The sequence below is a fragment of the Gorilla gorilla genome, chromosome 17 (assembly GCF_029281585.2).
Source record: "Gorilla gorilla gorilla isolate KB3781 chromosome 17, NHGRI_mGorGor1-v2.1_pri, whole genome shotgun sequence".
Taxonomy (NCBI): domain Eukaryota; kingdom Metazoa; phylum Chordata; class Mammalia; order Primates; family Hominidae; genus Gorilla; species Gorilla gorilla.
The window spans coordinates 39,841,298-39,857,071 of record NC_073241.2 but is presented as its reverse complement, the minus strand read 5'-3'; the positions used below and the strand labels follow the sequence as shown (position 1 = coordinate 39,857,071).

Below are 15,774 nucleotides of genomic sequence, written 5' to 3'. Positions count from 1 at the left end.
GGAGTTGCGGGGTCATTGGGTATAAATATACTTAGATTAACTAAGTACTTCCGGATTAATCTCCAAAGTGGCTGCCCTGTCTATATTTTCACCAACAGCCCATGAGATTTTTACACTCCTACATTTTCACCAATATTTTCATTTTCTCACTTTTTCAGTTGACATTTCTCATTTAAGTTTAAAGAAATGTCATCATTCTAGTTTATGGTTTCCTAATCACTAATAATTTTGAATATCTTTTTGTATGTTTGTCAGCCTTTTGGACTTTTCTTCCGTGAATTACTTGTTACATATTTTTTGGTTGTGTCCTTTTTTACTTATTCTTGATAGATTCCTAGCTAGCAGAGATATTAGCCTCTTTTTTTAGTGTATTGATTGCAAATATCCTCTCTTATGTTTTCATACCTGCTTGTCTTGTCCATGGTATCCTTCATTGGACATGAATTTTTAATTTTAATATAATCATTGTGCCTTATGGTTTTCTGCTTTTAAGGTTATGTTATGTTTTTTTTCACCTTCAATGGGTAATATGCCAATGCTGTAATAAGGCTTTAAGGAGGCACATTTCACACATTAGTGTGAAAAACCAATCATCATGCTTATGATCCACAAAAGGATCTAAGGTTATGTTTAAAAATCCGTTCCTCCTCCAGAAGTTAATACTGCATTCTTCTACATTATTTGATTATTTTATAGTTAATATCTCCATTTCTTAGGTCTTTTGCCCATCTGCAACACCTCTTTCTAAATGATGTTGGGTAAGAATCTGGTTTTATTTTCCTCCATAAAGAAAGCCACCCAGGGATGTGTTGGAGCAGCTTGTGCCATGTGGCAAGAGCCAATTGTTAAATATTGAGGAATTTTGTAAGCTGGTTGCTAAATTGTTGGCAGTTTGAAATAGGCTGTGCTGGAAGTTTTTATACCATGGGAATTATCAATAAATCAAGTATTTTTTCCTTTAGGGGACTGGTTTACCACTACACCATTGAAATGTCTACTGAATGTTCCTTTCTTTATTGATCTATACTGCTACTTTTATCATATATTAAGTTCCCATATACAAGGGATCTTGTCTGCGACTTTTTATGCCATTTCATTGGCCTGTTTGTCTATTCTTATCTGGTGCCATACTGTTTTTATTACTGTGTCTTTGAAGCTTATCTTAGTGGCTCATAGAGCAAGATCCCACTCTGTGCTCCTCTTTTTTAAAGTTGGCTTAACCCTTCATAGACTATTACATAGTAGAATATTATGTCCTAAACCATTTTAGAATAAGTTTAACAAGTGCCTTAAAAATATATCTGGCATTTGATTGATGTTTTGAAGCTATGAAACAATGTTGGGAGAATTGATATTTTCAAAAAGTCCATCCAAGAACATGACTGACTCTCTATTTATTCAGATTCTGTTGTACAAAGTTGAATTAAATTTTAATATTTTACCAAATTGCTTTTATTCATTATTTGCTAATTCCTGATGCTTTACAGATATTGTTACAATTCTGAATGGCATTTTGTTTTTTAAGAATATTTTCCAGTTGATTGTTGTTAATGCTATTAATTTTTGAATTATGAATAAATTTTTGAAACATGCTAATTTTTTGAAATTTGACCTTGCCAAAAACTCTTATTATTTCGGTTGGGTTTTGTTGAATTTTCTATGATCATAGTGTTTTAAAATATGATAGGTTTATTTCTTCCTTTTCTATCTTCACACTGCATTTTCCTTTCTTGATAATGATGGCCAGCATTTACACCACCACATTTTGCTGTAGCAGTGCTGATAAGCATTCAACAGAGCTTGGCCCAGAAATGATCTGATATTGGAACTATCATAAGGATGTTAAATATTTTAATAAATAAATATGTAAGTACAGATGTTAAATATGCTAAAAAACTATAGTACAACAAGTAGACAATGATGCATGAACAGATGGTGGATGTCAGCAGAGAGATATAAACTATAACAAGAGTCAAATGAAAATGTTAGAAGTGGAAAACATAGTATCAGAGATCAAGAACTCTTCAATGAGTTTATCAGCAAACTGGACATATCAAAATAAAACATCAGTGAACCTAAAGATAAGTAAATAGAAATTAAGCAAAGTGAAACACAAAGAAAGAACAAAGAGAAAAAATACAGCAAAGGATATAAGGCTATGGGACAACATAAAATACCTAAAATTGGAGAAGGTGGAGAGGAGAACAGGCAGAAGAAATATTTAAAAAGACTGGCTGATAATTATTTTTTAGTTAATGAGAGTCAACTAATTACCGATTGAAGAAGCTCAAGAAAACTGAAGCAGGATTAAAAAAATATATACCTGTCTACATCATAATGAAACTATAGAAAACCAAAAATGAAAGAGAAAATCTTGAAGAGAACCAGAAAGTTTCAAAAGGAGCAACTTACACACAGAGAAAAAATATATAAGAATTATAGACAACTTCTCATCAGAAGTTAACTAAGCCTAAAGAAAATGGAGAGACATCTTTAAAGTACTAAGATAAACATCAGTCAACCAAGAATTCTATATCCAGTGAAAATGTCTTAGAAAAATGAAGGCAGAATGAAGAGATTTTAGACAAACAAAAGCTGAGAGAATTTACTGCCAAAAATATTGAGGACATTGTTTTTTAGAAAGAAAGAGTAAGATAGCAGATGGAGGATAGGCGTGGTGGCTCACAACTGTAATCCCAGCATTTTCGGAAGCTGAGATGGGTGGATCACTTGAGGTCAGGAGTTCAAGAACAGCCTGGCCAACATGGGGAAACCCCGTCTCTACTAAAAATACAAAAATTAGCCAAGAGTGCTGGGGCACGCCTGTAGGCCCAGCTACTGGGCAGGAGAATTGCTTGAATCCAGGAGGTGGAGGTTTCAGTGAACCGAGATTATGCCGTTGCACCTCAGACTGTGTGACAGTGGAGACTCTGTTTAAAAAAAAAAAAAATGACAGCAGATGGAAATTTAGATGTATACAAAGAAAAAAGTGTGCTAGAACAAATAAAAATACAGTTAAATAAAGTAGAAACTTTTCTTATCTTTAAAAGAGAACCGAATAACAAAACACACTAACAGTGTGTTGTGGGGCTTATAACATACATAGAAAAGAAATGACAGCAATAGCATGAAGTAATACAATATTATTTGCATGTATATATGTGTATGTGTATGTGTGTGTGTGTGTGTGTGTGTGTGTGTGTGTATTATCCAGGATACAAATGAAAATCACTCATCATATCATGAACCAGGAAAATATCAACTTGAATGAAAAAAGACAATTAAAATATACCGACACTGAGATGACAGAGATGTTGAAATTATCTAACAAGGATTTTATAGAAGCCATTATAAAAACACTTTGACAGAAAATTATGAACATGTTTTAAACAAATAAAAAATACAAAGTCTCTACAAAGAAATAGAAAAAGATATGAAGAAATGAAGAAGAAACAAGCAGAAATTTTAGAATTGAAATATATGATAACTGAGTTCAGCAGAAGAATGGAGAAGACAGAAGAAAGAACCAGATGAATCAAAGATAAAACAATTCAAACTACCCAATTCTAACAATAGAGAAAAACTTTTGTTTAAAAAAAACAAAATAAACAGAGCCTCAGAGATTTGTGGTACTATAACAAAAGATCTAATATTGATGTAATGAAAGTCTGGGAAGAAGAGAGGAAAGAGAATGGGGCTGAAAATGTGTTCAAACAAGTAATGACTAAACATTTTCCAAATTCAGCAAGAGACATAAACCTAAAGATTTAAGAAGCTGAGTGAATCCCAAACAATAAAAAACCCAAAGCAATAGTTTCCAAGACACAATATAATCAAACTTGTGAAAACTAAATGCAAACCAAAAAATCTTTAAAGCAGCAAGAGGGAAAAAAAAACCATAATTTAAATGACAGATTTCTCATCAGAAACAACGGAAGCCAGAAGGACATGACACAATTTTTTCCAGTGATAAAAGAAAAGAAACTGAAGTCCTATATTCAGCCAAAATAGCCTTTAGAAATGAACTTATTAAAAAAAATTAACTCACTCTCAGATATAGTAAAACGAAGAGAATTTGTCACCAGCAGACCTATCCTAAAAGAATGGCAAATAGAAGTTCTTGAAACTGAAAGGAAATCAAAAGCAGAATCTCGGTAACATTAGGAAGGATAAAAGAACATGGAAAAAGCAAAAAAAAAAAAAATACTTGTAAATGGATTTTTTTCTATTTTTAAGTTTTCTAAATTATGTTTGACTTTGAAGTCAAAATTACAACGCAAAAATTTTCTGGTATGGTTCCAAATGTACGCAGAGGAAATATTTAGTAAATTATATTACAAATGGAGGAGGGCAAAGGGACTTAAAAGGAAGTAAGGTTTTTACAGTTCACTCAGATTGGTAAAATGTCAACACCAATAGTCTTTGATGAATTATATATGTACAATATCATACTTAGAGGAATTATTAAAAATACACACACATAGATATAGTCAAAATACTACAAATATATAAAGATGGAATTCTAAAAAATTAAGTAACCCACAGGTGAGCAAGAAAAAGAAAAAAAGAGAAATAAACAGAAAAAACACAAAGAAAATTAAAAGGCAGACTTACACTTGAGCATATGAGTAATTACAATAAATGTAAATGATGTGAATTTACCAATTATAAGACAGAGATTGGCAGAGTGGATTTAAACTATGTCCCAACTATCTGCTGTCTGAACTCTCTTTTATTGATAGCAATATAAGTAGGTTAAAAATGAAAGTTTGAAAAAAGATGTACCATGGAAACATTAATTAAAAGAAAACAGAAATTCTTTCTTTTCAGGAATTCTTTTTATAAATCAGAGAAAGTATGCTTCAGAGTATAGAAAATCACCAGGTACAGAAAAGGACATTATATAATGACAGAAGGTCCATCCACCAAGAAAACATAGCAATCCTAAACATTTATGCATCAAGCAACAGAGCTGCAACATACTGAAATGAGAAAAGTTCCCTTGTCCCCCTTGCAGGGTGTGTGATGGGGGTGTGGCTCACTTCTTCCGTGCCCTGCTGCTCAAACCCCTAAGGGGAGCATGCAGATGGGCAGGTTGTGGGGCTCTGACCCCACAGCAGTGCCTAGGGGTGAACGTTTACAGTTCCTGAAGCCCCAGTAGGCATGTGTTACGGGGTGCTCTTTTAGTTTAGCCATCTGTAGTCAGCTTGTGTTAGTCAGCTCAATTAGACCCTCTGCCTTATCACAAGGACAGATGGCTTTCTGTATCCCAGGGTTTCTTGCCTTGGTGTACCAAAAGAATCAGAGGACACGTGGGATTGGAGAATGAATGCAAGGTTTTATTGAGTGGAAGTAGCTCTCAGCAGCTGGGGGAGCCAGAAGGGAGATGGAGTGGGAAGGTGGTTTTCCGCTGGAGTCGGGCCGGCTCTCCTCCAGCCACCCCGCCAAACTCCATGTTGTTCCGCCAGTCGATGGCCTGCCGGTGTCTGTCTGTGTGCTGTTCTGCCAGCGTGCTCCTTTGGACGTCTTCTTGATGTCCAGCCACTTGTGTGTTCTTCTGCCAATATGTTCCTCTCAACGCCAGCTGTTTGTGTCCCGGCCTGCTAGGGTCTTAGGGTCTTTATAGGCACAGGATGAGGGCATGGCAGGCCAGAATGGTCTTGGGAAATGCAACATTTAGGCAGGAAAACGGAAATGCCTGTCCTTACCTAGGTCCATGGGCACAGGCTTGGGGGTGGAGCCCTCACCTGGGAGCATGCCCTTCCCTTCTCAGCACTTCTCTGCCCCCTTCTGTATCAATATGTGAAGCAAAAACTGATAGAACCAAAAAAAAGAAATAGGTAAATCTATTATTGTAGTTGGAGGCTTCAACACCTCTCTCTCATCAACTGCTAGAACATCTAGACAGAAAATCAGAAAACATGTAGAACAACTCAGTAGTTTATAGAACACTTCACTCAGTAACAGTAGAATATACATTCTTTTCAAATACTCACAAAGCATTTACTATGCGCTGTGATTGGAATGTGTTCCCCAAAGTCCACGTGTGATAAACTTAATCTGCAATGCAGTAGTGTTGGGGGTGGGGCCTAATGGAAGTTACTTGGGTTATGAGGGCACCATTATCGTGATTGGATTAATGCTATTATCACGGGAGTGGGTTTCTTATAAAAGGGTTAGTTTGGCCCCTTTTTGTCTCTCTCTCTCACCGTTTCCTTGCCCTTCTGCCATGTGATGATTTCTCCCATGTTAAAATGCAGCAAGAAGGCTCTTACCACATGCCAGCCCCTCAATCTTGAACTTTCCAGCATCCAGAACTGTTAGCCAATACATTTCTGTTTATTATATATTACCCAGTCTGCCATATTTTGTTATAGCAACACAAAATGAACCAAGACAGCAAGATAGATCATATACTGGGCCATAAAATAAATCTTAACAAATACAATAGAACTGAAATAATACAGACTGTCTTCTCTGACCACAATGGAATCAAACTAGAAATAAATGACAGAAAAAATAACAGACATACCTTGAAGGACTTAGAGACTAAATAACACATTTCTAAATAATCTATGGGTTAAAGAGGAAGTATCAAGGAAAAAAATTCAAATAATACGTTGACTGAAAGAAAATGAAAATACAACATAAGAAAATTTGTGGGACACAGCTGGAGCAATGCTGAGGAGGAAATTTATGGCAGTAAATGTTTATGTTAGAAAAGAACAATTCACCAGTAGTTCTGGGAAAATCTTCAGAAACTGAGAACTAGTTACTATTTCAAGCTCGTGCATTTCTAATTCTTTCAAGTTCCACACGTTCAAGAAATATTATTATATCAAATGAACCTGCTCAAACATTTCTTTGCTTGAATTTAGAAAAATTTTTTCTCTTTGTTTTTATCAAAGCTTAACAAGCGGTAGGTTGGTTTTACCAGAATGTTTTGGATCCTAAGCAAACAAAGATGGAAAGAATGACTATGATTTGATGTTCATTTGGGGGTTTGTTTGGACATTTAATGAGTTATCAGCTCAGAGTATCATATCCACAGCTGAACCTTGCCATTGATAAGAATCTGAAAGTGATCAATTCAAGAACTCACCACAGTAACAGAATGAGCATGAATCAAGAGCAAGACATCTTTATTGTAACACCTCTATCCTGTCTGAGGGATGACAGTTTCAAGGATATTCCCAACCTCATAGACCAGAGATTCTCAGTATGGTTGGATATTTTTTTTTCACTTCCCATCTAAACTTGGAAAAAAGGAATGAGAAATCTCAGTCAAGATGCTGGTCATAATAAAGTATTAGTCCAGCTAACAGGGCAATAAAAAATATCTGACTTTTGGCCAGGTGCAGTGGTTCATGCCTGTAATCCCAGCACTTTGGGAGGGTGAGGCAGGCGGATCACCTGGTCAGGAGATTGAGACTATCCTGGCTAACAAGGTGAAAGCCCATCTGTACTAAAAATACAAAAATTAGTTGGGCGTGGTGGTGGGCACCTGCAGTCCCAGCTACTCGGGAGGCTGAGGCAGGAGAATGGAATGAACCCTGGAGGCGGAGCTTGCAGTGAGCGGCGATTGCACCACTGCGCTGCAGCCTGGGCGACAGAGCGAAACTCCTTCTCAAAAAAAAAAAAAAAAAAAAAAATCTGACTTTTGGGTTTATTTTGCAGTTGGTTTAGAAATTAGTGTTTATCCACAGCCTCTTATTTTTCAGGAATGCTGTCTAAAATACAGCAGTCTTTTAGTAAATGGATGTGTCATTACTGCTATAGTTAGTGTTATTATTAAAGATGACTGGCATGTGGAATTAAAACCCCTGGCCATAGAGCAAGGCCAACTGGATGAGGAAAGAGAGGCGGGGAAGGGGAAACTTGCCCAGGATCACACATGAGTTAGGTTCTCAGGATAATGACAAAAATGGGACTAGAATGGTCGCTTCGAGGATGAAATGAAAACAAGCTCAGGAAGACACCTTTCAAGAACTTTAACTTCATACAAATGTAATAAATAAAAGTAAGAAGTTGTTTCAAATAAAAGCCTGATAAATGAAAAACTGATATACAATTGCAGAAATAAGTACAAATATATCCAGTAGTCAAATTAACTATAAAATAATTTAGCTCACGTTAAAAAAAAAGAGGTTAAATTTTAAAATTCAGCTATGTGCTGATTATATGAATGAAAATAAATCAATTTTGAAAATATAATATTGAGTTTTAAGAAATGAAGTGGTTTTTCCTGGATGACACTATTTTTATATAATCTAAAAACACAGAGAGTGGTCCTACATATAGTTTATGGATACATAACATACAATGTAAAAAAATTAACTAGAAGGACACTCACCAAATTCATGACACTGGTTCTGTAAGGAGGTGAGCAAGTTTGCACTTGGGTGTCAAAGATGGATGCAGCTTTGTCTTCTACATATTCCATTTTAATAAAACTCAGAACAAAAAAATGACTACATGTTAACTTTTTCTGTATTTTATTGTATTTGGGTGTTTGCATATGCTTTTGCTTTAAAAAATCAAATAAAGGAGAAAGATCTTTGGAATGAAAGCAGACAGCACCAATGCATTCACTGCCAGGGGAAAGCAGGTGCAAGGCTCCACGGGAACGATGACCTTAGTAGATTCTCATCTGAAAACGGGCATAACTTTGCACTTTTATTGCTCTGGACATTATTAAAACAGTGTACATGTACAAAAGTGTACTGTGCTTGAATGGGAATTAAACGTATGCAAGAAAAATGCAGGGACAGTGTTCCTGTCTGGCTTAAACTTTGGTACTATGTGTAACACACACTACAATAGGGGTGGTGTGTTTCCTACAACAGGAACTAGTGGCTGCTATGGAATCCTGAGAAACTCAGCAAGATTGTATTGGCATCTGAAAAAATGAACATTATCAATAGTTTTGGGGTTACATGAGGATGGAGTGACATGTTTTCAGTCTGCATTCTATAAGTAACACATGTTTAGGTTACTATATTGACTATGATTGCTAAGCTTTAAGGAATACACTACGATGGCCCAGTCCTGTCCCTGAGTTCATTGATTTCCTTTTCTTCTGATAACTTGAGGTTATGGCCTTGAAGAAAATTATAAGGCACAGGAAGAGTGGTATTTGTTTGCCTGGTACAGAGTACCTAACATTAACAAGGGGAAAAAGTTTTTCATTCAATTGTTTAAATTCAATGATTGGGCAAGCCGCTGGATTTCCGTGTTCCTAAGAAAATGCAGTTGGAAAGTCATATGTAAATGAGAACTCACTGAAAACTGCTTCTTGCATCTAAGCCAACATTTCCTGGTTGAATGGCTCTTAAGAATCACATTAAAGCCTATTCATTATTTTAATATTGAAGGCCAACTTCTCACAAACTCATCCACCCAGGGAGTCCTCACCATCAGCTGTGAAAGGCACAGGACTTGGAGCTCTGAGAATTGCTGAGAATTGATGTAATGATCTCTGGCAAAGCACAAGTGTGGAGCCTATCTGTCTCCTTAGGGCAAGAAAGGGTAATAAAGAACGCCAAGTGTAGGAAAACCCTGGGACAGAGAAGTCACTGAGCAGCAGCTCTCTGCAATGCGGGTCTTGACACGGGCACACACACACACACACACACACACACCTGTCCACACACATCAGGTTGTTCAAATGTGGGTGGTTGTTCAAATGGTCTTGTGTGTCTCTGCTGGCACATTTCTTCTTATGATTTCTTTTTATAATCTTCAACAATAAAATTGACTTCTATGATCTTAGACCCTTAGTAAATGAAACCTGTTCATTTTCACTAGTAGATTTAAATGTCACAAAGCTGGTATTTTACATGAAAAAGGTCAAGCTTATAAAATACTTCTACATGAAATCCCCTGAAACAGAGACCATAGGATTTTCCCCCCTTTTGTCAGAGGCACAACAGACAAATACATGGGTTCAAAAATATTAAAGGATCGCCTATCCTCCCCCGCTTCCTGTTCATAGAATGAAATCAGAATACTTTTATCGACTTGGGCTATTCAAGAATCATGTAACATAGAAATATTTTTAAAATTATTTAATTCAAAAGCAAGTTATATGTAGGCTTAAAATACAATCATACCCTGTATAATGACGTTTTTGGTCAATAAATGACCACATATATGACAGTGGTCCCATAAGATTATATTGCCATATTTTTACTGTACCTGTTCTACGTTTAGATACACAAATACTTACCATTGTGTTAGAACTGCTTATAGTATCCAATACAGTCACATGCTGCACAGGTTTGTAGCCTAGGAGCAATAGGCCATATAATATAGGCTGGGTGTGTCGGCTCTACCATCTAGGTTTATGTAAGTACATGCTGTGATGTTTGCACAATGACAAAAATCACCTAATAATGCATTTCTCAAAACGTATCCCCATGATTAAGTGAGGCATGACTGTCTATGAAGAGACATCCATTTCTTTTCTTGGTGACATGCTGTAAATATCTACGAAAATAGGAAATATTGATGAATTTTGGACCTTACCACCTCAAGGAAGAATGACCAGGAAATGAAAATCTTGAGATTTGAAAACCCGTCATTTTTCTAGGCTTCAGTTTGCCTAATTTCTCTCTCATTTTCTCTTCTTTCCTTTTTCTACTAATCTTGTGAATCCATTTTGGGAAGAAGTGGGCCCTAGAGTCACCCTCTCTGCCCTCTAACCGGACCCGGGTTGGGGATGACGGCAGATCCTATCTCCCTTCTCTCCAGTCTCAATTCTAGCAAGCAGCATCTTTCAGCTTATGTTGGGGAGTGAAGCAGGATCTGTGACCTAGGACCGAAGCTGGTGCCTGGCGGGACGACTCAGACACCAGACTTTGGACCACAATACCATCAACTATTAGTGTCTGTCTCTCCAGGATCCCTAGCAACTAATGTTATTTTTAGTGACTGACTCTTTAATATGTACTGCTTGTGAATATGAATTTAAATGTTATGTCCAGGGCACACAGCAGTGCACACAGCACTAGCAGTTGGGGCAATTGAGGTATTAATTTTCTACTCGGTAACTCGCATCGTCATCCACAACCTGCAGAGCAAAGCCCAAACTCTGTACCGCAGCACTCGAGACCCTCTATTATCTGACTCCATCCTAACTGCCTAGTGCCATGTTCCAGTCACAGGACCTGGGGTCCTGTCATACAGACATGTTCCATTTCCAAATAAGCCATGCAGAGCTCTGCATCTGTGCTGAGCTGCTCCTTCGGCTGAGAAGGTCGTTTCTGTCTTCTGTGGCTGAAGCTCACGCTCCCTCAGGGTCCACAGCTGTGTACTAAGTGCTGGTGCTGGCACAGTGATGCATGTCCTTCTCACATCAGACTCGGACAGGGCTGGGGTGTGGCCTCAGAACAGCCCACTTCTCCCTAGCAGCACATTATCTGTCATCTATTTATGAGTTCAAAAGTGGAGATGACAGAAACAAGGAAATAAAAGTGCATCTTCAACATAAGAGGAAGTGCACAGTCTCACTCACAGTGAGAAAAAATGCTAAGTAAAAATTCCAGTAAGATACAGTTTCTAATCCAGCAGTTTGGCGGAAAGAAAAGAAGTTGGATGAAACAACTATGGTCAGGCTGTCAGAAAAAGGGCATTTTCATGTAGAATTGGAAGGTTTGTAAATGTGTAAAACCACTGAGGATGACTATCTCGAAATACCTAGTAAATTATAAATACACCCTATCCTTTGACCCAGAAATTCCACTTCTAAGAATATATCCTACATGCAGCAGTACACATGGGAAATAATATATGTTCAAAATGATCTAATGAGACCTCATTGTAACTGCAAAAGAATGTAAACAACGCATATCCATTTGTAGGGATTGATTGAATATATCATAGTGCAGTCACACAATGCAACTACAAAAAGAACAAGGCTTCCGTATGGACCGATGGGGAAATCTCTAAGATTTATTGTGATGCTAGCTATGGACAGTACAGGCAATATTCAAGTGGGGGAAATAGATATCTGTATTTGCTTTTACAAGCACAAAGAAAATCTCTGAGAGGATATACAAGAAACCAATAATTATGGTGACTTGTTAATTGTGTTCTAATTTGGAGATGAAGGAATCTGAGTAGATGGAGAATGTGGTAGGAGGAAGATCTTGATCATAATTTTTTACATTTTCTGATTTGTAACCTTGTTAATGTGTTACCTGGTCAAAATGTTTAGACTCTTAAAGTGGACTTGTCATTTCCTGGGCTAACTCCAAGCATTGGGACTAGCTGCTTAAGTTGCTGCGCTGAGAATTCTGAGCCTTCCCCTGGGCTCACTGGGAAGTTGTCATGATTAATTATCTGCACGGGGGTGCAGGGGGTGAGTCAGAGGAGAGGAGGGGGAGGAGAAAGGGGAAGAGGAGGGGAAGGAAGGAGACCTCAGCTTTGCCTTTGTGGTACCGGCTGCTTCTAGGCTGAAACAGCTCTTGGAATAAGTAAGATGAGTTTATTACCATCTGTTTTTCCTTTTATTTTGACAAAAATGACTTATTTCTTGGGACACAATGATATTACTTAATGGTAGTGTTCTGTGATTTGAGAAACAAGTACACCTCAATCCATTCCATTCAAAACGTAATGAAAAGACCCACAGAACTGAAGAAGGAAGGTTGGAATAATTCTGCCACCACTGTGGGGAGCTTCTGTCATGTTGGAAGTCACTGAAACCATTTTTATATCCTTTTATGAAAAATGGAGTCAGCTGTATCTATCTTGCTCTTTCTCCCAGGATGCCATCAGATTCAATGAAGACAATACGCGGGCTTTGTTCCCGTAGAAAAGGACATGACAGTCAGCTGGAATAATGCTGCTGTCCCTGCTGTTCCCTACCAGGCAGCAGCAGCCTAGGTGCTCTCTGCGGTCCCGCAAAATGTGGCAGTCAGAGCCATGTGGGGTGCCAGAGGCAGACACTATTCAAATGGAGGGTGGTAGTCCTATCTTTGTGCTCTTCCTGGTAATGGTCAGCTTTCAGTGGGTCCTCCAGATGACGGCAGAAGCATAGGCTGATGACTTTAGTGCACAAATTATATAATAGTTCCTGGGGTCGTTCTTGCAGTGAAACTAGGGCAGGGGGGCTCAGAGCCCACCCATGGTTTTATAAGAAGAATCTCTTCCCCCAAGGATGTTACAGTAGAATTTGCACACAAAGACTCATCTGCCATGTTGCTCTGGGTCTTCCGTGGTGGCCCTTAGATCACAGCCTTGGTCTTTTTGGCAGACACCTATTCTTTTACTTTTCTTTTAAGTTCAGAGGTACATGTGCAGGTTTGTTATATAGGTAAACTTGTGTTTTTAAATTTTTATTATCTTTTTTTTTTTAGCAAACATTTATTCTTAAGGCAGGCAGCAGACACTTTACATCCTGTAAAAATAAACTTAACACACATGATCAGGCCCACAAGTGTGTTTCTGCTTTGTTGGTGCTAGTTCTCCAACCCCAGGGAGATGGCCTCGGAGACTTCTAGGTTAGCAAAGCACATTTAGCAAAGCACGTAGAGGGGGCATCCTCGTGTCCTGCTCACTAAAGGACATATGCATTAAAGCAAATGTGTCTCCAAATAAGTTCAAGACTTTCTGAATGTCTCTGTGGTGCAAGTACCATTGGTAAGATTTAACACCACCCTGACATAGGAAACTGCACTCTTGCCCATACAAAGGAACCTAGGGACAGCTGGCTGCTAGCCAAAAAAATAGTTAGCAAGAATGGACACTTGGTGTTAGAATACATCTGAGAAACACTATAATTTATTATTATTGTTTCTACTTGTACTTTGATATATTGGCTTCCTCAGAGTACAATCCCCTTGAGTTGAAAGAAACAAAACTGGCCAGAAGTGAACTGGTGGGAAAAATTAATCCCTGTCACCGTCTTCAAAGGGACCAGTGTTCCTGGAGAGAAGGACTCTCTGGCCCCACCTGGAGCCCTCTGCAGGGCATCCTTCCTGCCTCCAAGCCCAGTTCACCCCTCTGTCACCTCTGCACCACGGGCCTGAGGCACCACTGAGGGCAGCCCTCACCATTCCTTGGTGGATCCCGAGGGAAGGTTATTCTGTAGCATAGACTGTGAAAAGGCCTGGCTGAAGCTTTACAGTGATATTTGCATCTTGAGAAAGTTTTGCCATCATGAGAGTAGAAAAAAAAATTCCTTCACTCTGGCATTCTGTCTCCCTCTGAGGTGGGGTCACTAGATGCACAATTTTGATTTTCAGATTAAAAGGCCCTGATGCTTTTGTGGCTGGCTGGGTAATCCTCGGCCACACAGATCCATTGTCCCTCTTGAACTCACTATAAATGGGGAATAAGCTCCTTCCATGAGCTCCTTAATTTCCTCAGAGGCTGAAACAACTCCCTGGCAACAGTGGTCCAGCTTTGCATCCATGCAGGGGGATTTGCAAGGCTGGTCCCCACCCCCACCCCAGGCACACAAAAAGGCTTCTATTTTTTTCAGAGATTACATGGTGGGCAGAGAAAGAGCAGCTGAAACACGTGACACGTGACAGGGTGTGAATAGCTGCGCCGCGCCGGCACTGAGTCTGTGGCTGATTTACTGAGGAGGTTTCCTTCGCTGACGGTCTGAAGGCGGGAGCTGCTGTCCACCATGATAATAAGCCTGCATGTCCTGGAAATGCTCCGAATGCCTGCCTTTTGAAAACTGGAGGGACTCAAGAGCCTTTGGCTTATCAGAAGTAAAGTAAATAAAAGGAATACGCAGAGAGATCCTTATTGCCTAAAACCCACTGACTCCCGTGAAAGTTTCTGATAAGGCTTTTAAGAATATCGTCTTATTCTAACGTTCAAAGCAGCTTTGATGGTAAGGCTCTGAACTCGCCAGCCCTAGGCCCAGCCTGGCACATGGGCCACAGGGGCGGGGCATGTGTCCCTGCAGGGACAGGGAGGGCCCAGCCTACAGCTCTCTCCCACCAGCTTGGTGCCTGCAAGCCCACCATTCTCTCTCCATGCCATTGTGCTGAGCACAGAAGTCCTGAGCGGATCACAAGCCCAGTCTGCTCTTCCTGCCAAATGGTTCAATCGGAGCCAATTCCTTCCTCTATTATCAGAGATTCAGGGCAACCCGAGAGAATAGGACCCTAAGAGGATTAAACACCCAGGGCGGAGAGATGGAGATGCCGAAAACAAGCAGAGGAGAGGAAAATTGTACTGGGGATTCACCTATTGTGAAGGCTGCAGGCTTTTGTTACTTTGTCTCATCGCCAACTCTAGTGGCAAACTAGGAAAATTGAAGGTGCCGAGTTTTAACTCTAGTTGTTAAATTGTACAGGGTTCCCGGAATCTCCTAACTTCTCCTGTTGCTCACAAATGTGGTAACTAGAAAAAACAGTTTAAAAACTTGGCATCCTTCAAAAGTATCTTAAAATAAATTTATATTTGTAGGTACGATCAATTTTCAAATGGCCCTTTTTAAGCCTGGAAACAAAGTTAAACTCCACAATATTGCAAAATTAGAATCTGCAATTGAACTAACACTTTATACGTGGGATTTGTGGTCTTTCTACATCTCTGGTTCAGAAATGAATTTGGAATTCAAGACAATTTATCATCTCTTAAGGAAAAATGAATTGGGAAACGAAAGCGGACTGAATTTGTATTGATATTAACCCAGTCTTGCGGGTGTTGTTTCTGTGTTATTTCACCCCAGTCTTCACATCTGCAAGCACTCACTCTCATCTGTCAGTTACGCAACTGTAATTTTGATCAAAATGAAACACTCCGCAC

At 38.9% G+C, this 15,774-nt stretch overlaps 1 non-coding gene across 1 annotated transcript; it reads right to left on the bottom strand.

Annotated features, from left to right (window-relative positions):
* Positions 1-515: 515 nt before the first annotated feature.
* On the bottom strand, positions 516-618 carry LOC115931491 (small nucleolar RNA U13). The gene has a single exon (XR_004067974.2). It is a non-coding gene; the product is annotated as a small nucleolar RNA U13 (small nucleolar RNA).
* Positions 619-15,774: the final 15,156 nt, after the last annotated feature.